Genomic DNA, 22134 nt, shown 5'->3' with positions numbered 1-22134 from the left:
AGAGTAATACTAAAAAGTTCATATATAGAACACTTTTTTAATCAATTTATCACAACAATTGCCATGTACGCAGCATCTTTATCACAGCAAAGAATTCTAAGACATTCACAGAAGTGCTAGGCCATGATAGCAGAGTTTTGGATGAGCTCAAATTTGCTAAAGTTGAAAGTAGGTGACCAACCAGGAGTGGTTTGGAATAGCCATGTCTAGAGGAAAAAAGAGCATGGCTAAGGATTTCAACAGCAAAAAAAGCGGACACAGGTGTGGATTCAGATGATGCTATGGAGATGGAAATCATCCATCTTAATGATAACATAATCAGAAACTCATCTTGGGGTCAGACATGACACCTAAGCACTGAATAGTATAGATCAATGTTAGACAGTTACCAGGGAAGGAAATGGCATCAGAGTCTATGGGATGGACATTTTGATAAGAACAGAGGAACATGGCTTCAGTCATTCTAATAGGAAGAAATATTGGAGGAAATTTCTGCAAACTTTGTGTAGGTTGTTGGACAAGCTATCCGGCAATTTAGTGATAGTGTGGTGGCCAAGAGTCATAGTGGTGAGATAGAGTTGTATGCCATCAATTTACAAGGTCATTGTCTTAAGCAGCAGAAGACTTATTGAAAATATAAAGTGTTGCAATCAAAAACATTCCCACTCACAAAACACAGTAAATATCCACTTGGAGACAGTAACGACTGCAGATGCTGGAAGCTAGAGTCAATGAATGTGGAGCTGGAAAAGCACAGCAGGTTAGACAGCATCCGAGGAGCAGGGAAGTCAACATTTCGCGCCGAAACCCTTCCTCAGGATTGGGAACGGGGAGGGGAGCCCAGAAATAAATAGAAGGAGGGGGAGTGGGGCTGCAGGGAGGGTAGTTGGGATGGATGAAGATAGGTGGTTATTGTGGTTTAGACTTCTTTAAAAATATTTAGAACCAACTACTGTTTTACAGTAAGAAGAAAATATTCTATGTTTGGGCAGTTGAATATTGACACAACAAGATATTATGGATTGAAAGTATGCTGCAAGTCTTCTCCTGATTGAATTATCAAGTAACTAAAACACTGATGTTTCTTTATCACAGGTCAACAGATGCATTGGATATTAACCAATTTGCTAATTTCTATAGCTATAAGAATTTTGGGCTTATCTTTACTCAATTATATTACAACCCACAATAGTAATACCCAATCAGTTGTACTGTGCTGAACAAACTAGGCACCTGAACATTATGTTTGGTTTGGAACTGTTTTGCTATTTTATCACAATTTAATGATTGATCACATAATATCAACAATTGTAATGGTTTTAAATCTTTGTCCTTCCTTACTATTAGAGTGAAACATACAAAATGGGAATATTCTCTGTTGGAATGAATCCCGAACCTAGATTCTGAATTTAGAATGACTTCAAATTGAGGTTTGTAATTTTAGAAAAAAATCTAAATATCTAACAATTCAAAATCATACTGGTAAAAGTCAATTAAAAAGAAATGCAATTTCATGTAGCTGTACAAATACTTTACAAAAGTGTTCATTCAGCTTGTAATAAAATATTCTTTTTGTACCCATTTTGTGCTATGCAAGTCAACAATTTATGAATCCTGTAACATCTAGTAAACAGGCAATCTAAGAGGATATTATACTGTTCCAAAATATTGTTGATATTCAACACACACAGGATATGCTTGAGAAACTCAGCAGGCTTGGCATTATCTGTGGAGAAAGAAACAGGTAATATTTCAAGTCTGAGTATTTTTCATAACTGCTACCTGCCTAAGTAGAAGGTTGACCTTGTGCAGTTTTCATTAGGTCATTCAGAACAGCTCAAGGGTTACAGTAATGTGGAGGTGCCGGTGTTCGACTAGGGTTGACAAGGTCAGAAGTCAAGCAACACCAAGTTAAAGTCCAACAGGTTTATTTGAAATCACAAGCTTTCTAAGTGCTGCCCCTTCATCAGGTAAAGTGTAGAGAGGCACATAGGCACAGAATTTACACCAGAGAGTTTAAAAGATCATATGAATGGTGTGAGTAGAGTGCCAACAAGTTGAATAATAAGTCTCTGCAGGTGATCAAAAGTGTTCAACGGTGTGAGTAAATTGTCAATAGCTGAATAACAAGTGAAAGGATGACCTTTAATCTAATTTATTGAGGCAGAAAGATAATTACAAAAAACTAAAAATAAGGTGGTGCTGGAGACAAACCAAATGGCAGGAATAACATGATAGGTATAAGAGTCGCATGCCGAGGATCTGACCAAAGTAACAAGTAATCCAAAACTGTACAAACTAATTAAGGTAGAGAGATCGTAACAAGTTATCAAAGTGGTGGTGTCAGAACAGGACACCAAAGAAGATTTTACAGACAGAACAGTATGGCGGGGTTACATGTAGTCAGATATGAACCCAAGATCATGGTTGAGGCCATCTTCATGGGTGTGGAACTTCGCTATCAGTTTCTGTTCAGAGATTCTGCGTTCTTGTGTATCTTGAAGACCGCCATGGAGGACGCTTACCCGAAGATCAGAGGCTGAATGTCCTGGACCACTGAAGTGTTCCCCAACTGGGAGGGAACATTCCTGACTGGTAATTGTTGCACAGGTCCCTTCATCTATTGTCGTAGCGTCTGCATGGTCTTGGCAATATACCACACCTTGGGGCATCACTGCCTGCAGCAAATGTGATAGACAATATTGGCCAAATCACATGAGTATCTGCCTTGTACGTAGTAGGTGGTTTTCCCATGTGTAATGGTAGTGTCCATGCAGATGATCTGACATGTCTTGCAGACGTTACCGTGACAGGGTTGTGTGATGTTGTCATCAATGATGTCCTGAAGGCTGGGTAGTTTGCTGCGAACAATGGTCTGTTTAAGGTTTGGCGGCTGTTTGAAGGCGAGACCAAGGGTTACTGAAAAGTTTAAGCCATTTGATGGATGTATTCAGTGAAGAAGGTTGTTATTTTTGAGCTGCAAGTCAGTCAGTTACTTAGGAGCAGGGAAAGAGATATCATCCTAATGTAATTGGGTCAACTGTTAGGACTCACGAGAAACCTGGTAAGTCAGGAGGTGCAACTAAGTGTTAGGGTAAGGTTTAAGGGACTTTGGCTCATATTGGAAGATTTGGGCATTGTATGTTACAGTGATGCTTATTCTGTTTTATTCTTCAAGTTTGCTGGTAAGGTGGAAAACCTTCCTATGTAAATTTGTTCCTGACTTAGAGATTGAGGGAATGTACAAAATTTCCTGTTGTTATAGTAGAATATATTGAACTGAATTCTTGATGATGTAGAAAGATTTTCCTAAGCAAAGAGTTTTCTCAAACATTTTTGCATTCAAGATTTTATTTCATATAATTTTAAGTCAGGCAATTACCACTGATTTTTAGTCACAGCAGCATTTTACTCAGATGGAACTGTCAGTGGCCCTGCTTGGGGCGGAGGAATGATGATCTAATATTTTTGCATCAGTCGTTAAAGGTAAAATTATAACTGGTGCAATTGCAGATAGCATTTAAGTTGAAGTTAAAATAAGCTAAGCCAAGTGAGCAAGAGTTCTGGAGCTAGTTTTGAATTAGTTATTTTAGTGCAGTTCTTTGAGCAGTTACTAATTTCATAATTGTTCGCAAGTTTTCATGCTACATCAGTTCAACAAGTGAACAAGCATTGACCACTTTTGTGATTGAACAATGTCACTAAAATAACTGAAAATCAAATTTGGGAATTAATGTTAGAAAGCAAGGTTATGGCTGGTATGGAGCAAATACAAGATATTCCAACCAGATCCTGGGTGAGGTTCCCCAATTTGATTAGGTTTCAAATGGGATATTCCAAACTTGTAAACTCCTGGAGAGTAGGGATGAACTGGCTCCCTTTTTTTTATTCATGCATTCCCTCAGTCGGTTACAACAAGGTGAATTTGAAAGAACCTGTTCTCTTGTGGATGTATTACTGGACATAAATGAAGTTATGTTTCAAAAGAAACCAATTTGAACAGGCTTTCTTGACTTAAGAAAAGAGTGAGCATATTCATTACTAAATGTGAGAAGGATTATTAATGCAACACAAACAGACACAATTTAGAAATAAACAACGAGTTCAAAAGGATAACTGTTTATAAAAGTGCAAATATGCAGATGAGTCTCTGAATCCTTCATGAAGGGATGGTAGTTGAACATTGTGACTGTTGCACTGGATGTTACCAGCAAAATTGACATGAGTAAGTGAACAGTCAGATTCATGATCCTTAGTTGTTCTAGATTAGTTGAGATTCTGTAGTTCTGATGCCTTTTAGCATGATTGATTTCCAGCATTTAGGATGAGAGAGAGTTGTTGGCCAATATCTTTTTTTTTAAATGGTTTGCAGCACTTGGAGTTAGAAAAGTTACTTAAGTGCAACACGGTTGGAAATAGGCCTTAGTGCTTTGACTGTGACCATCACAGCATATAATGCTTGAACCCAAGCTGGTATACATGAGACTGTTCATTCCTATGTGTACACATGAGAAGAGTTGAAAATGGCCTTTAAACGCCAGCCCTTCTGTATTTTACATAGGGAAAAACACAAAATATGTCTGCAGTTGGGACATAATAAACAATAATTGGTTTGCTGTTGAACAGGGAGTCATCAGCCCTAAATTATCTTTACAGTCATAAGAGTTCACGCTCCAGTTCATTTGACAAGTTTTGGTACTACATCCCATTAGTCCTACACAGGCATTTCTTGTCCTTAGAAAGTTATTGCCTCTGTACCATTCTGTTTGAGAAAAGAACATATTTTGGAAGAAAGAGCTGAAAATATCCACAGTATTTCAGGGCTCTGATCCATTGTCATAACACAGAGAAGTATTATTTTATATCTATTTTGAAGATAATAATTTTAAACATTCAGTAATCATTAAATGAAGACCAAAGGAAGAATAAAGAACTATGGTACTTTCAGCTCACTTGAGTGGTGTGGGCAATGGTGAGAAAGTTGGAAAAATGCGACAAAGTTGAAAAAATACCATATTCTCAATGTTGAGAAAAAGATTTACAGTTTTCCTCATAAGATTTAAACAGGCAGCTCCAAATCTCATTAACGAACAATGACTACCTTATTTCCAAGCATCATGTAAGAGATGCAAAACCTGCCCTTTCACTTTCTTCCTTCTCCTGTCCAATGTTTCATGCACTTCTTCTATTGAAGCAATGATTTACTTGCTCTTCTTTCAATTTACTACTGTGCATTTGTTGATCACAATTTGATCTCCTCTACAGTGGAGAGACTAAATGCACAGTGGTGATCACTTTCTGGAAGACTTCTATTCATTCTGCAAATGTGACCCTAACCAAAACTTTCAGTTATTTTTCATTTAAATTCTCCACCTAGCTCCTATTCTGTCCATGATCTATTAGTATTCCAGTCAAGTTCAACACAAGCTCAAGGAATAGGACCTTGTCTTTCAACTTTCAAATTTGCACATTCTCCCCATTTCTGCATGGGTTTCCCCCGGGTGCTCTGGTTTCCTGCCACAGTCCAAAGATGTGCAGGTTAGGTGGATTAGCCATGTTAAGTTTCCCATAGAGTCCAGGGATGTGCAGGCTAGGAGGATTAGGTGGGACATGCATGGAGATAGGGTAGGGGGTACGTCTGGGTGGGATGCTCTTTGGAGTAGGTGTGGTGTTCACTCAATGGGCCAAATGGCCTGCTTCCACACTGTAGGGATTCTATGATTCTTGTAACTCTACAACCTTCTAGACTTAACATTATATTCAAAAGCTTTCCTAAATTGACAGGTTGATTTTCTTATGCCTCTTTTGTTCTTTTTTCCAAAAAGTTGGAAGTGTGGTGCATGGCTCATTATATGACTCAAATAGAAATATATAAGTTTGATTGTAACTCCCACTTTGTGGACATAAAATGATTCTGAAGTAGTCCCATTGAATCCATTCTGCGCAGATGTTCAACCGATTACTAATCTCATCAGGCATTTTATTGACATCCTGGGCAGGAGTCTGACGCAGATGGTAGACCCCTTCTTTATGTAAATAGAAGTGATGGACCTGTTGCTGAAATGATATTTGGATTAGCAAAGCAGATGTCAGGCCTACTCCATGCCAAGTTCTTTCGTGGCCCCTGTAGACAGAAATAAAGTAATGCTTTTCTTCAAACCAATGAAGACAACAGCAGCAGGTGCCCACCCACCTACAGCTGTTACAATCCCACACTCCAACAACCCTGGCAGGATATAACAGAGGATACCCGCCAGCTAAATAGTGGCCCAAAACAAATTCTTCTCATTGGGAAAGCTTTCTGTGAAACTGCAACAGGCATCAGCAGCTAACTTTGAATATATCATTCCTCATACATGGTTACCTTCCATATTCCTTTACGACTCAGACAAAAATCGAATCTTAGATACTCAATATGGAAAGATATTCTTCAGCCCAGTTTTGAAAATTGCTGAAATAGAAAAATAAATTCAACTTCTCCCCATTCGAAAAAAAGGATAACACAAGTGAAACCAACAATCACAAACCATGATTAAAGTATATTTGAGATATTTCAGTCTTGGCACTTCTTCCATATAAATAATGCTCCAGAGATTCTAATTTTATTTTATTGAATCTGACAAAACTTGATCTCAGCTAATAAGGCTCTCAGTGTTTCTAAATAACTGTATTCTGAATGCTAATCTTAAAAGATATTGGGATAATCAATGAAAAAGGAAGGTTAAAAGAAAAACATGTATGTTGGCAATGGAGCTGTCAAGATTATTAATTGTGCAGTTGACAATTTGCTTAGCATGTCTATAAAATGGCAAAAAGAATTAAACCACACCTTAATTTGAAGAAAAGTCTAATCTGAAAACAGAAACGCATAAGAGTATTGATATATTGGAACTGATACAAAAACACTGCTTCTGATAGGAATAACTAATTTATTGGGAATAAATTTGGAGTGTCAAACCTTTCATATGTATCCTGTCCTTATATCTGAATTGTGATCTAATTATGATTAGAACTAAAGCAATGACAATAAGGAAAACAATGCATCTCCTGAAACTGAATTTCTTCACTTCTTTTCCACTCAAAATTTGATTTTGGAGAGAAAAATATCAATTGACATCAATACTAATTTTGCTCAGTGGTTTATGCTTACAGCAAAACAAGAACAATTTACTTGTTATCTCAAGAGAACACATCATGCTTTGATAAGAATTGAATAATTGACATCAGTCCTGAAATATCACATCTTTTATGTAGACATCTGCCGTGATGAAAGTACACAATTGAGATCATACCATTGAGTTGCGTGATCTTACATGACAAATGTTGTCAGTAAAAGCTATCTTGCCCGTGGCAGAGAGCCATCAACATTGTAGATATGCATTATGAACAAATTGGGCATTGAGGGCTGGTATTAAATAGCATCAACGCAAACACATATTCCAATCAGTGTCAATTGATAATAAGCCTCTGCTTTGCAACTGGTGTTGTTTAATCACTGACCATTATCATTGTTGCTGATGAGGCAGTGTGGACCAGAGAATACAGAAAATTAGTAATGGTCAAAAGACATGTTTTATGGGACGGGACACAGTTTAGTGATATTGCATGACAGGAACTCATTTTGGGAATTCAAGTGTAAAGATTTTTCCTGACTTTCAGCCCCTACAAAGCTAGCATGATAGGAGGATCTAACATAAATACAGGCCCAGTGGCCACATTCCTTTATTCGTGACTCCTTTCCCTGAAATTCATAGATTATGTTTAATGAACAGAAAACTAAACATGCCACAATTTGGGTATGTTGACCTTTGCACCCCATGAACTGCTATGGCTGATATCAAACAAAGCTTTGCAGCAGGAGTGCAATTTCATAATATTTGCTGTTTAACTTTTTTGATTGTTTTTAATGTTGTGGCATTAAATGAGCCAGCACAGTCACAATGCACAGAATCACCTTGACTGCCTTGACATCAAGTCCTGGTAGAACTAGGGCCAATGGAAATCAGAGGAAAAATTCTCTTCTGGTTGGAGTCATGCCTGGCACAAAGGAAGATGTTTGTGGTTGTTACAGGTCAATCATCTCAGCTCCAGGACATCTCTGCAGCAGTTCCTCAGAGTAATTTCCTAAGCCGAACCATCTTCGGCTGCTTCATCAATAACCTTCCCTCTGTCAAGTCGGAAATGGGGATGTTCATTAAGGATTGCACAATGTTCAGAACTAGTATGAATCCTCAGATACTGAAGCAACTTATGTCTGTATAGAACAAGACCTGGACAACATACAGGCATGGGCTGATAAGTGATAAGTAACATTTGTGTGGCACAAGTGCCAGGAAACAACCATGTCCAGCAAGAGAGATTTTAATTAACATTCCTTGACATTTAATTCCATTACTACTCTTAACATCTTGGAGTTTATTGTTGCCCAGAAACTTAACTGGACCAGCCTTACTGTGGCAACAAGAGTGAGTCAGGTAGTAAGAACTCTGCAGCAAGTGGCTGACCTCCTATCACCCAAAAGCAGTCCACCATCTACAAGGGACAAGTCAGGAGTGTGATGGAATACTCCCCATTTGCCTGGATTTGTGCAGCTCCAAAAGCACACAAGAAGCTTGGCACCATCCAGGACAGAGCAGTCTGATTGATTGGCACCACATCCATCACATACAGCTTTCAGTACTATTGCACACTGCCAGCAAGTTGCACCACCTACAACATGCCTTACAGCGACTCACAAAGTCTCTTTTGACAGCACTTTCCTAAACCACATCTCCACCACTCAGAAGGACAAGGGCTTTAGATGCGTAGGAGCATCACTAACTGCAAGTCCCCTTCCAAGTCAGTCACATATTAACTTGAAATAATATCATCATTTGGTCATTGTGGCTGGGTAAAATTCCTGGATAACACATATGTCTGTGTTGGCCCTTTTCTAACAGATTTTGAGCAAACACAGAGGCAGACAAATCTGGTGTGAAAGGGATGAAAGAATAGACATGAAGGTCCATAGTGAGTTTGAAGAAAGGAGAGCTCAAAGAATAGAATGGTTCCTGGTGCAAAGCGAAAAGGAATTGGTTGATGGGATAAGTAAAGAAGCAAATGAGGCTGAGGTTGAAAGAGTGAGATTAGAAAGCAGAATGAGCCAGAAGAAAGTGAAAGGAAAGAAGAAACTGATGGAGTGTGTGTAAATCCAAGAGACCTTGTTCCAAATTTGTTGGGAAAGATTACTTTTATCATCAAACTTGGAATTTTATTCAACCATTTTCTGCTTTGCCAGGAATAACAGAATTCTTAATGATATGTTATGAATATGCTAATAGATCTATCATAATTTCCCCTGCTGGATTCAGACTTAATCATGTGCATTTACTGCTATATGCATATATTTATAAAGGAAATACTTTCAGAAGTAGAATCATGTAGGAAGGTGTTGAGAAGCAGGGTGATCTGGATCTCGGAATATATAAATCGCTTCAGGAAGTAACACAAGTTACTCAAAGTCTGATTAACACAATTAACACAAGCTCTGAACACTGAACTGCTCTGAAGGTTACCTGGATATTTTATTCCAGAAGGCAGTCACACACCTCATTCAAATTTGATCTGTGATCAAAAGCTGGAAGCTTTGACTTTGGGAAAGGCAGATATGGTGATCTAAGAGTTTTATTCTAAGACCCTTGGCCCCTGTAATGTTCAACAGTTATGAAGTTATTGCAAGCTGTGCAGATAAGAGTGGGGTGTGCAAGGGGGAATGACTGAACTGACCAGGGCACCTTGGTACAAGCAGGCACTCACGTGGCAGAGAACATAGGAATGTTTTAGTGGGAGTGGACAGTACGAATAGGGGCACAGATACTTCTCTCTACAGCCATTAGCACAAGTCCCAAAGGCTGTGTTGTTTGCCTGGTGCCAGGATAAAGTACATTTCTTTGGGGTTGGAGAGGAACTTGAAGTGGGATGGAGGATTCAGATGCCATCATCCACTTTGATACTAATGACATTGATAAGGCTGGAAAGGAGGTTCTGCAGGAAACTTTTGAATAATTAGGAGCTAAAAAATAAAGCAGACTTCCAAGGGAATAATACCAGTATTTAGTACCTGAGCCATGGATAAAGCTAAACAAAGTCAAGGAGCAAAATGCATGGCTTCAAATGTATGGATTCCTCCAACTTTGGTTCCTGTTTAACAAGTGTCTCTGAAAAACTTGTCTGCTGTCCTGGGGACTGTCTGTGCAGTTGTATGGAGTCATCACTAGCAGACTCTCCTGAATGGAGCTGATGAGGAATGTGGTCCTCCCATAGTCTAGAGATCTGAGGTGTTCCTTCCTTGACCAGCTGCCAAGACATGCCAATCTTGTACTCTGCAGATTGTGCTCCCTAGTGTAATCTAGATAGCAACAGATGCAGAATAAAATCTTGACATGTTTCCTCTGATGAATGTGTGGCTACTTCCTCAGAGGTGGAGGAGGACCTGACAGCCAGAGGAACAGGTATATCCCAGGCAACTGCTGTGTGGATGCCACCGGCGCCTGTGGAAGAAAAGAATAGATGTTAGTTGTGCAATAGGAGTAGATGCTTCGGAATTATTACGAATAGTTAACAGTAGTAGTAATGGAGAATAATGCAGTATAGCACAGGGAAGCTAATTGCGTTTCCTCAACATGGATGTCCCAGCCTCCCAACATGATGGTCTCTGTCCTCTCCAGCCATCTCATGGATCCTCTCCGTGTAGGAGCTGAGGATTTGTATTTTGGCCACTCTGCCATCCCTCTCAGCCTGTTGATGAAACATTTTTTCCTTCAATGAAACAAATGGAAGGATTGAGTGAGATAAAAGAGGAATTGCTCATGATGATGTTGGATTAGAAGAGGTGCTGAGTGAGTGATCAGGAAGCACAGAGCAGGAAGAGTTAGTGCTTTAGGAGGGTGAGGTGGAGGAGAGTGGAGAAATTGCATGAAATGTGGAGAATTATACATCATTTGCCTTGGTGATGTGACTGTGCAGTGGTAGAGTTAAAGCAAGTGTCAGGAAGCAGAGAGAGGATGATTACACTTATCCTTTCTAAGAATAGAAGATCATGATCTTACTTGTGATAAAACTGTATATTCCACTTTGTCCTCAAAATAATATTGACCTGGGTCACTAACTGGGTTCAGGCTGACTGTATCTGAGCCATATAGAACATGGAACATAGAACATAGAACAGTACAGCACAGTACAGGCCATTCGGTCCACGACGTTGTGCCGAAATTTTACCCGAAACCTAAGGTCTATCTAACCTCCACCCCTACCTTATACGATCATCCATATGCCTATCTAATAGCCACTGGAGCATAACTTCACGGCTCTTGAACTCAATCCCTCTATTAATGAAAGCTAACACACCATACGCCTTCTTAACAACACTATCCACCTGGGTGGCAGCTTTCAGGGAACTGTGAACATGAACCCCAAGATCCCTCTGCTCCTCCACATTGCCAAGAATCTTTCCGTTGACCCTGTATTCTGCTTTCAAATTTGTCCTTCCAAAATGGATCACCTCACACTTTTCAGGGTTAAATTCCATCTGCCACTTCTCAGCCCAGCTCTGCATCCTATCAATGTCTCTTTGTAACCTAGAACAGTCCCCTACATTATCCACAACTCGACCCACCTTCATATCATCCGCGAACTCGCTAATCCACCCTTCCACTTCTACATCCAAATCATTTACAAAAATCACAAATAGAAGAGGACCCAGAACAGATCCTTGTGGCACACCATTCGTAACTGAGCACCATGTTGAATATTTTCTGTCCTCGACTACCCTTTGACTTCTAAGGGTCAGCCAATTCTGAATCCAATCTGCCACATTTCCCCCTATCCCATGCCTCCTTATTTTCTGCATGAGCCTACCATGAGGAACCTTATCAAACACCTTACTTAAATCCATGTATACCACATCCATTGCTCTACCTTCATCCGTGTGTTTGGTTACCTCTTCAAAGAATTCAATAAGGTTTATGAGGCATGATCTACCCCTCACAAATCAATGCTGACTATCACGAATCAAACTGTGCCTTTCCAAGTGATCATAAATTCTATCTCTCAGACCCCTTTCCAATAATTTGCCCACCACTGAAGTAAGACTAACTGGCCTGTAATTTCTGGGGTTATCCCTATTCCTTTTTTGAACAAGGAAATGACGTTTGCCTCTCTCCAATCTTCCAGCACTACACCCATGGACAGTGAGGACAAAAAGATCATCGCCAAAGGCCCTGTGATCTCTTCCCTCGCTTCCCATAGAATCCTTGGATAAATCCCATCAGGCCTGGGGGACTTATCTATCATCAAGTTCCTCAAAATTCCGAGCACATCTTCCTTACTAGCATCAACCTCCTCTAGCCTACCTGCCTGTTTCACACTGTCCTCCCCTACAACTAGGCCCCTCTCAGTTGTGAATACTGAAGAAAAGTATTCATTAAGGATCTCTCCTATCTCTTCAGGCTCCGTGCACAAATTCCCTTTACAATCCTTGATCGGCCCTCCCCTTTCTCTGGTCATTCTCTTATTTCTCACGTACGTGTAAAAAGCCTTGGAGTTTTCCTTGATCCTATCTGCCAAGGTTTTCTCATGCCCCCTTGTAGCTCTCCTAAGCCCTTTCTTCAGCTCCTTCCTGGCTAACTTGTATCCCTCTCGAGTCTTTTCCAATCCTTGTTTCCGAAACCTTATTTAAGCATCCTTCTTCCTCTTAACTAGTCATTTGACCTCTCTCGAGAACCAAGGCTCCTTCACTCGACCCATCTTCCCTTTCTGCTAGGGACAAACATATCGATCACATGCAGTATGCAATCCTTAAACAAACTCCACATTACTATAGTGCTCTTCCCTGACAGCATCGGTTCCCATTTTATATTACCTAGTTCTTGCCTAACAGAAGTATAATTACCCTTCCACCAATTATAAACCTTACCCTGCTGTATGTACCTATCCCTTTCCATGACTATTGTAAAAGTAACAGAATAATGATCACTACCGCCAAAATGCTCTCCTACCAACAGGTCTAACACTTGACCCGGTTCATTGTCAAGCACCAAATCCAAAGTGGCCTCTCCTCGGGTTGGTCTATCTACATACTGTGTCAGGAATCCTTCCTGAACGCACTGGACAAAATCTGCTCCATCTAAACTATTACAACTAAAAAGTTTCCAATCAATATTTGGAAAGTTGAAGTCACCCATGACTACAACCCATGTGACTTCTGCACCTTTCCAGTATCTGTCTCCCAATCCGCTCCTCCACTTCTCTGCAACTATTAGAGGGTCTGTAAAAAACCCCAACAAAATGACTGCTCCTTTCTTGTTCCTGACCTCAACCCAAACTGACTCTGTAGACATATCATTCTCGAACTGCCTTTCAGTAGCAGCTATACTAGCCCTGACTAGCAATGCCACTCCCCCGCCTCTTTTACCACCCTCCCTATTTCTTTTAAAGCATCTAAATCCCGTAACTTCCAGCAACCATCCCTGACCATGATTTACCCAAGTTTCTGTAATGGCCACATCGTAGTTCCATCTACTGGCCAGTAATGACCCAGTTCATCCGCCTTATTTCTGATACTTCTAGCATTGAAGTATACACACTTCAAACCATCCCTGTGTCCACAATTACACTCCATCAACCGCATTCCTTTGTTAACAACCTCACTCCCTGTTGTGTCAGTTGGAAAGCTGAATTCTTCGTCCTCTGAATTACAAAGCTTCCCCACCCCCTGCCAATCTAATTTAAACCATCCCATATAGCTCGAGCAAACCTCCCTCCCAGGATATTTGTGCCCTTCGGTTCAGGTGCAACCCGTCCTTATTGTACAGGTCCCACCTTCCCCAGAATGTGCTCCAATTATCCACATAATGGAAGCCGTCCCTCCTACACCAGCCCTGTAGCCACATGTTTAGCTGCACTCTCTCCCTATTTCTTACTTCATTATCACGTGGCACTGGTAGTAATCCAGAGATAACTACCCTGTTTGTCCTGGACTTCAGCTTCCAACCTAACTCCCTGTACTCGTTTTTCACATTCTCAGTCCTTTTTCTACCTATGTCATTGGTACCGATGTGTACCATGACTGCTGGTTGCTCACCCTCTCCCTTAAGGATCTTGAAGACATGATCCGAGACGTCACGGACGCTGGCACCCGGGAGGAAACATGCCATCCGTTTGTCTCGTTCGCGTTCACAGAACCACCTGCCTGTGCCTGTAACTATTGAATCCCCCACTACAATTGTGTTCCTATTCTCCCCCTTTCCCTTCTGAGCCACAGAGCCAGACCCTGTACCAGAGACCCGGTCCCTGTGGCTGACCCTGGTAGGTCTTCCCCCCCAACAGTATCCAAAACAATATACTCATCGTTGAGGGGATTGGCCACAGGGGATCCCTGCACTGACTATTTCCTTCCCTTCCCTTTCCTTACTGTCACCCAACTGCCTTCGTTCTTAGGGGTAACTATGTCCCTGTAGCTCATTTCTATCACCACCTCTGCCTCCCGAATGATCCTGTGTTCATCCAGCTCCAGCTCCAGTTCCCTAACACGGTCTTTGAGGAGCTGGAGCGGGGTGCACTTCCCACAGATGAAGTCAGCAGAGTCACTGCTGTTGACTCTTACCTCCCACGTCCTGCAGGAGGAACCTTGCACTGTCCTGACTGCCATCCCCTCTAAATTTAAACTTCCCCGAAAGATTTGTAAAAAGTAGAGAACAACTTACTTACCCTTTTATTCTTAGGTTAGAGGAGGTGGAAGGGTGGGAGACACCACTCTTGTGCTGTCACTCCTGGTCTCCTCCTCCGCCACCGCCAAAACTGAAGGCCCCAAAGCGCTAACTGTAAGTTATTATACTCGCCACTTACTTTTCCAGCAGTCCCCTCGTGCTCTCTCCCGACTCAGAGGAAATCGTTGTGCTTATTGACCCTCCACACAGAGTCTTTTTTTTGGTTAGAGGAGGAGGGTGGGTGGGAGACACTATACAAGTAGTGTTTCGGGTTTAGCCACGGCCAGAATGTATGATTTTACCTTCCCAGCAAACCCCCCGTGCTCTCTCCCAATTCCCGCCACTGAACAAATGGAGGCCGCAGACTCACGAAGTAAGTCTTTTAAACTGAAAAGCTCACCTTCCCAGCAGTCCCCTCGTGCTCTCTCCCGACTCCCGCCGCTGATCAAAAATGCCTTCCTTTGCTGGTCCACAGGGAAAAGGAAGGCCCTTCTCTCAGCCAGCCAGTTCACCAGCATCTCCAGGTCTCCAAAGTGGGTGACAATGTTCTTTTCTATGACACCTCTTTGTCAAAAATGACGGAGCAGCAGAGTATGATTGAAGAAGGGTACACCCCTCTTGGGTTAAAACCCAAGTGATGCCTGAGTATGAATGGCTCAAGGTCCTGGCAGATCAGTAACCTCCACTTCTCCTGTCAGGTAATTGAATGAGAAGTGCAACTGTAAGGCTAAATACATCATCAATGAAGCGAGCAGCAGAAGATTGCATGGGAATATTTGCCATGGGCCATGTTGAGAAGTCCCCCATGAAACTCCTCGAAAATATTCCTGGGCCAGCAAAATAAGAAAATTCAGCCTTTTTTTTTATAAATCTTTGCAGAGATAGATTCTTAATGTGATGGTCTCAATTTTGTGGTGAACAGCGATGTGATCACATCCACCGTGGCCTCACAGAAAGCTGCACACAAAGATCCATCAGTCTCTCTGTGGTGTGGATGTCACCTGTTGCAAGGTTGGGTAGAGTATTTGTGAATCGGGAGGCAGGAAGTTAGAATTTGGTGTTTGTAAAACGCTAAGAGGGAAAGCACTGCGTGATCCCTTTAAAAGTTGATGTGCTTTTTCTATGCGTAGAGATTTAAAAAGGATATCTGTGGACAGAAGCTTGTGGGTTTCTAGGTGCACAGACAGCACTCAAGTTGAAACAGCCAAGCTGCAGTTTTACCAAGACAACGAAGTTTTGAATTTAGCCAATAAATTTGAACCAGGCATGTACATACCAAAAACCAATTAAATTTAAATCTGATGTTTTTGACAGCATAGGAATTTCCTATTGTAAGAAATTGGTAAGTCATCAGCAATATAAAAATATTGCTGGGCAGTTGGGCAAAGATAGAGAACTAACTGCCATCTGCTAGAGTTAACAGCTTTCAGCTCTCAAGAGAGAATCGTTGGCTCTCACAGTCTACTCTAGGTCTTAGAGAAAGCACCATCTAAAAAAAATCAAAGATGCTAATGGCGCAACTGGTTAATATTCCTGATAGAAGTATTGACAGAGAAGGCATTTCTGACAGAATATTCGACAGAGAAGGCACAAAACATTCCAGAAGATGTGTAACCCGGCTGAAATTTTGAGAGACTAAATTCTATGTTTTTTTTATTTTCTAATAGGGGGACTTGTATTTATTGGAATAGCATACCATTAGAATCTTGTTTTATTAGTTAGTAATTAGACAAGGTTTATTTAGTTTGTTAATAGTATAGTGAATTTGTTCGATGTTAGAGTTAGATAAATGCAATGCTACTTTTTGATTGTAAAGTGAGTGTCAGAGATTTGTTTTATTTAACCACTAGAAGTTGCTGAAAGGCAGATTACACCACACTTCACACTCCTTTTACAGATTATGGAGTGAGGTGCTTCTCTTTTGGTGTTTCAGTTTTAATTCTTCGAGGGGGTCAACCTCCACTTTATAACACACCTTTCCCAGCATTAGTTTCATTCTGGTGTCAGCTATGATGATCTCCTGCATCTCGTAATAGTTGTGTCATCAAATACGCTAAGCAGCTTGAAGGTCTTGTGGAACAGCATCTCTACCGCTGGACCAAAAAGGTCCAAGTTGAGTGCCCATTTCATATTGTCAAATAGGTGTGTCTCGTATGCCCAAAACAGGTCAAATAAGCAAAAGGTGCCCTGAGCAGTAAATTACCTTAAAAGTGCTTCATAGAATTCAAGACAGGGAGAAAAAACCAGTGATCTGCCTCCACTCTTTATTCATTCCACAGAAAGAAAATTAAAGACAGGGACATGCATATAAAATTAAGGTAGAAGATAAACTTTTAAACGAACGCATGTCATTTTAAAAGTCAATGAACCTGTGAATAATAATAATAAATTTGATGTTCCACAATTATAAAGTTGCTTTTTCAAGGCTAGAAAGGATGTTCAACTGTTATTATGTCTTAGTACACCACAGTTAGATCTTATTCAACAAGGCATATCTTTTCCCAAGGGATTTAAGGTAATGCTCATAGCATAAAAGATGCAAATTTACATTGAATTAGTAATATCTAAGGTATCCATCTGCAAGGAGTTCAACAGATTACTCTCTGGAGTTGTGAGCAATTATAGACAGCAACTTGTTTAGTTCTGCATTCTTAACGGAGCCTCTATGAATGCCAGAGATTCCCTTCAATTACACAGATATAATGAAAGCAAACTCTGAAAATTTCCCTGCCATTGTAACAGCAAAGTCCACTGTATGCCAATGTTAGAATTGGGAGGAAATAGCAACAGAATGGAATTATTATTATTACAAGCTGTATCTAAAACGTCAATTGATTTTTCTGCAGCAGTCATCATTCAGAGAGATTTTGCTCTGAATGAAACTATTGGATTTCTTAATGTTATTCTTGAGACAGAGTAATTAAATGCTATAATGACTTTGGCTACGACGCTAACTGTAGAAATCAACTAATGAATTACTGTAAATAATAGATTGCCTCTGAAGTAGGATTTTTCTGGAAGAAAAATAGCATACTAATTAAAAGTAGCAGATTTTGCTTTCAAATACAATATCCATTTTATCCACATGAATATTATTTCAAAATTGGCTTGTAAAATTGCCGTAAACAATAAGTGGCGAAAATTAATCACTTCAAAAATGAACAACATTCGCAAAGAGATAATCTTGCAAAACGTCACACTAATTATTTTCATTTAAATTGCAAACATTTTTAGCTGCTAAAATTTTGACTGAAGCTAGTGTTGTCAATTCAAACTGAGAGCTTTTAATTTGTCATTATTCCTATAAGGCTGTTAATAAAATTATTTTCGAATAAAAGCAGAAAGTGCTGGAAATACTCAGCAATTCAGGTAGCTTCTGAAATGTTGGACAGAAGTTCCAATTCTCTGTGGTCAAGAATAAGATAGAGAATCACCAAAGTGGTGTTTTATTCATATCAAATATAAATATTTAATTTAAAATGAACTCACACAATCTTCCATGGAGGGGTGAAGCTAAGTTTAGAATAGGTCATTACCCCACACACATGTGGGGCCATTAACAGTCCTGGGTTTTTTTTTTATTATTTTTTGATTCCAGAATTTTCATTGGATCTGGTAGCTTTCGGAACGCTTCTGAAAACCCATTGTGTATTAGAGCTTGGGATTCTTGGGAGAAGCTTGTACAGGAGTCTGGGTATGAGACTATGGGAGAATGAAGAGGGCACGGAGAATAAGAGGGGACATTTTTGATTTGATTTGATTTATTATCGCTACATGTACTGAGATACAGTGATAGGTGTTGTTTTTGTGTTATCCAGACAAATCATACATTACATAAGTACATCAGGGTAATAGAACAGAATGCAGGATATAGTGTCACACCTACAGAGAAGGTGCAGAGAAAGATCAAATTTAATATATGAAAGGTCTGTTCATAAGTGTGACAACAACAAGGAAGAAGCTGTTCTCAAGTCTGTTGGCACATGTTGTCGAATCTTCTGCCAGACTGAAGAAGGTGGAGGACGATATAACTGGGCAGAAAGGGTCTTTGATTATGTTGTTACAGAGATAGTAGGAACTGCCGATGCTCAGCTTCACTGGTGGAGTATATTCTGATTTCTCAGTTTTTATCTCAGATTTCCAGCATCTGAGACATGTTGCTTTTGTAATTGTGTCTCTTTTAAAATAGGTCATTTACTTGTACCTAACTTTTAAAAAAAATCAACCTTTTGCTTTACAGTGATATACTTTAGAATCTGGGACTGGGGTTTGAGGGGTAAAGTGGCAGATGTAGATATAGTCGGCTGGGTTGGATGGGGATATGGGGAAGTATTAAACCTATAGGGTTGATGGGGAAGGCTATCATGAAGGGAATATGACCACGAAGGGGGTTCACAAATATGAAGTGGCTAAACCTAAGACGTTCAAGGAGTGATTGTGTTTCCTTTAATCATATTGTAAATAACAAGTGCACAGAGATGAAATAGCTATGACCACACGAGAGTGGGCAAGGTAAGTATTTTTTTCTGTGAAGGACTTCACTTTAGAACAAAGTGAAACCTTTCAACATCTTTAAACAGGCACCTATCCATTGAGGCTGAAACATTGCCACAAGTAACACATGCTTTGTAAACCTTACACACTGGTCTAATGTGTGCAGTCCAAATCCTTGCCCCAAGCATTCCTGATTATATCATGCAAGATAACACTGAATCCCACTAATACCTATGATGTGATAGCAACATTTGACTAACTGGAAAAATCAATCCTGTTGCCAAAGTTGCGATCACCTCTTATTCACCCATAGCTTATATAAGGTGCAGAAGGAGCTCACTTCACACCTTGGACCATCAAACATTCTGTAGTGCTAAGACTCGTGGACATAATTGATAGTAAAAAGTGAACATATGTTTACAAATGTGAAAACTTATTTACATTAACACGTCAGAAGTGCCACCTATATGCCTTCGGAAAGTCTTCCTTCTTTCCTCCCACTACGCCTCAGTGCAGTCCCAGGTTCCACAGCTGAAGTGAAGGGACCCTGCCTTACAGTGGCTTTGAAGGTTGTGTCAGGCAGCCCCGCTCTATGTCTAGAGGGCCCAGACATGCTGTGGTGTGTCCTGCCCAGAGGCTGCTGTATCCTCCTCAGTGTGAACTTCCATTGGGCTAAAAATGACAGTCAGGGTGGAGCTGGAAGGCCTGGCCAACCCTGGAGTGTCCTGAGAGGAAATGTGCGTGGTTCCTCCTCCTCATCCTTTGATTGTCCCCAAAACGCTATACTCATCTTCTCGCTGTTTCCAATAATCATGGATGTACTCAAGGCACTGGTCTTTGCTTGACTGGCAGTTTCAAGTTGGGTTGGACCTCTTGGCCATGCACCTGATAGGTCAACAGGTCTGTTGGTCAGCCCTGAAACATTACTTTCTGTAACACATTGCAGAATTTGAGCATTAGGTTAGGTATAGTTAAATATGAGTATCATATTGAAGGCCAAGATATCAGTATCACATTGAAGACCAAGTTTCCTAATTTTAAGGAAGGTGAGAACATTGCCAAGATACAGTTATCATTATGGAAGTTGAATTCACTCAGAGGAGAGGATGCAGGAGAAATAGATACTATTTCTACTGACTAAGACTTCATCATTCTGATGACTCAGAAAACAACTATTATAAGTCCATAGAAAACTAAGCCAACTGATTCATCCACACCAGCTCATAACGTCAAGTTCCCAAAAGTTATGAAAACAGTACTAAAAGCATAAGGACTTTAGATAGTCAGCACATTGAATAGATTGGAGTTGTTCAATTAGCAGCTATATCAAATAAGCCTACGTAGGAATGGTAGTTTGTGTATGCCACTCTCTTGTATAAGAAAGATTAAAGAGAAATCAGGGAATTATAGTTGTGTTAAACTAACATCTGTTGCTTGGAGATTTTTGCAAGTGTCTATAATTGAGGGTAGAGTTACTGAAAACCTTGAACATTTTTAACTGAGCAGAGAGAGTAAAACTGTGGTAAATAGATTTTTATGTAGATAAAGTTGACTGCACTTCGCCACCTCTGAACATCGCTGAACTCCACCTCCACTTCAGTTCTTCTATCGCTGAAGCCCTCAATCACAAAGTTGCAAAGTCTAGGTCATAACTGAAGGTCCCTATAAGCTGGTCTATTGTACAACTGAGCAGCAACCAGAAAGTTCCCACTTAGGTTACACACAAGACAACAACTCGGGCATGACTGCTCAAAATAATTTAAAATGGCTATGCCCTTAAATAAGTCACCCAGATTCCCCTCAAAAATGCACAGTACATTGTTCATATTTGCGGAATTTGATTCATTATTTTTGACTGTCTATGGATGTTACACATATAGACTTCCAGGAGGGAATTAATAACATCTCTCTTGCCGACGCAGAAGTGACAAGAGAAAGGAATTAGGGAAAATGAACATCTCACAAGGAACTATGTGTCGGGATCTCAAACACTCGTAGTATTTATTAATGATTTTGATGATCAAATAGAAAACCATACATCCCAGCTTGAAATGCCTCCTCTGAAGGCAGCAGAGTAAGGCATGTAGCTGGAAGCAAAACAAATTTACTGAGACATTGAGAAATTAGTAAATTGCAAAACAGGGGTAAATGGATTTCAGTGTAGACAATGTGACCACCTTTCTTATCTCTGTAGCTTTATTCCACTCCACACCTCCCTCAGATCAACTGCTGCTGAGCCCTCATGCCTTTGTTAGTTCCATATTTTAGACCATCTGTATCTGCCTCCATAACTATGTTCCTCATTTATTTCCATATGCATGATTTTATGTCTTCATTGAGCTACATGTAACATTATTCAGCCCATTTGCAAACATTATCCATGACTTTTCTTAGTTTCATATGTCTATCCTTACATGTTACTGATTGTGTAACTTGGTATAATCTGCAAATTTAATCCCTGAGTTTCTGAATCCAGATCATTTAGATAGGTGAGAAACTGTAGGTACTCCAGTATGTCTCCTCAGCACAGAGATCATTCCCGAATCACAAATGCTGCTTCCTACCCTTCAGCCAGTTCTCATGTTTTACTTGAAATATCCACAATTTTTATTTTGTAGCAGCCTTTCATTTGAAATATATTAAAGATTTTGTAGTATTTCAAGAATTAAACTGGGAATTTCCTATCTCTACCTGCAATATGACTACTTGCAAAGCATTTTGGGGTAGAAATTTGTTTGTGATGATGGAGTTAAATGGACAGTATTAGATTGGCTGCTCATCGTACACAGCATCTAATGTTCAGTTCGACAACAGAATTAAATATCAATTGCCAATAATCCTCATTCTGCCAGAAACAATACTTTATTTTAATTTAATGATATGGGCTAGTATTTAT

Source organism: Rhincodon typus, chromosome 1 (genome assembly GCF_021869965.1).
Source record: "Rhincodon typus isolate 14 chromosome 1, sRhiTyp1.1, whole genome shotgun sequence".
Taxonomy (NCBI): Eukaryota; Metazoa; Chordata; class Chondrichthyes; order Orectolobiformes; family Rhincodontidae; genus Rhincodon; species Rhincodon typus.
Note: the sequence above shows the minus strand (reverse complement) of the source record.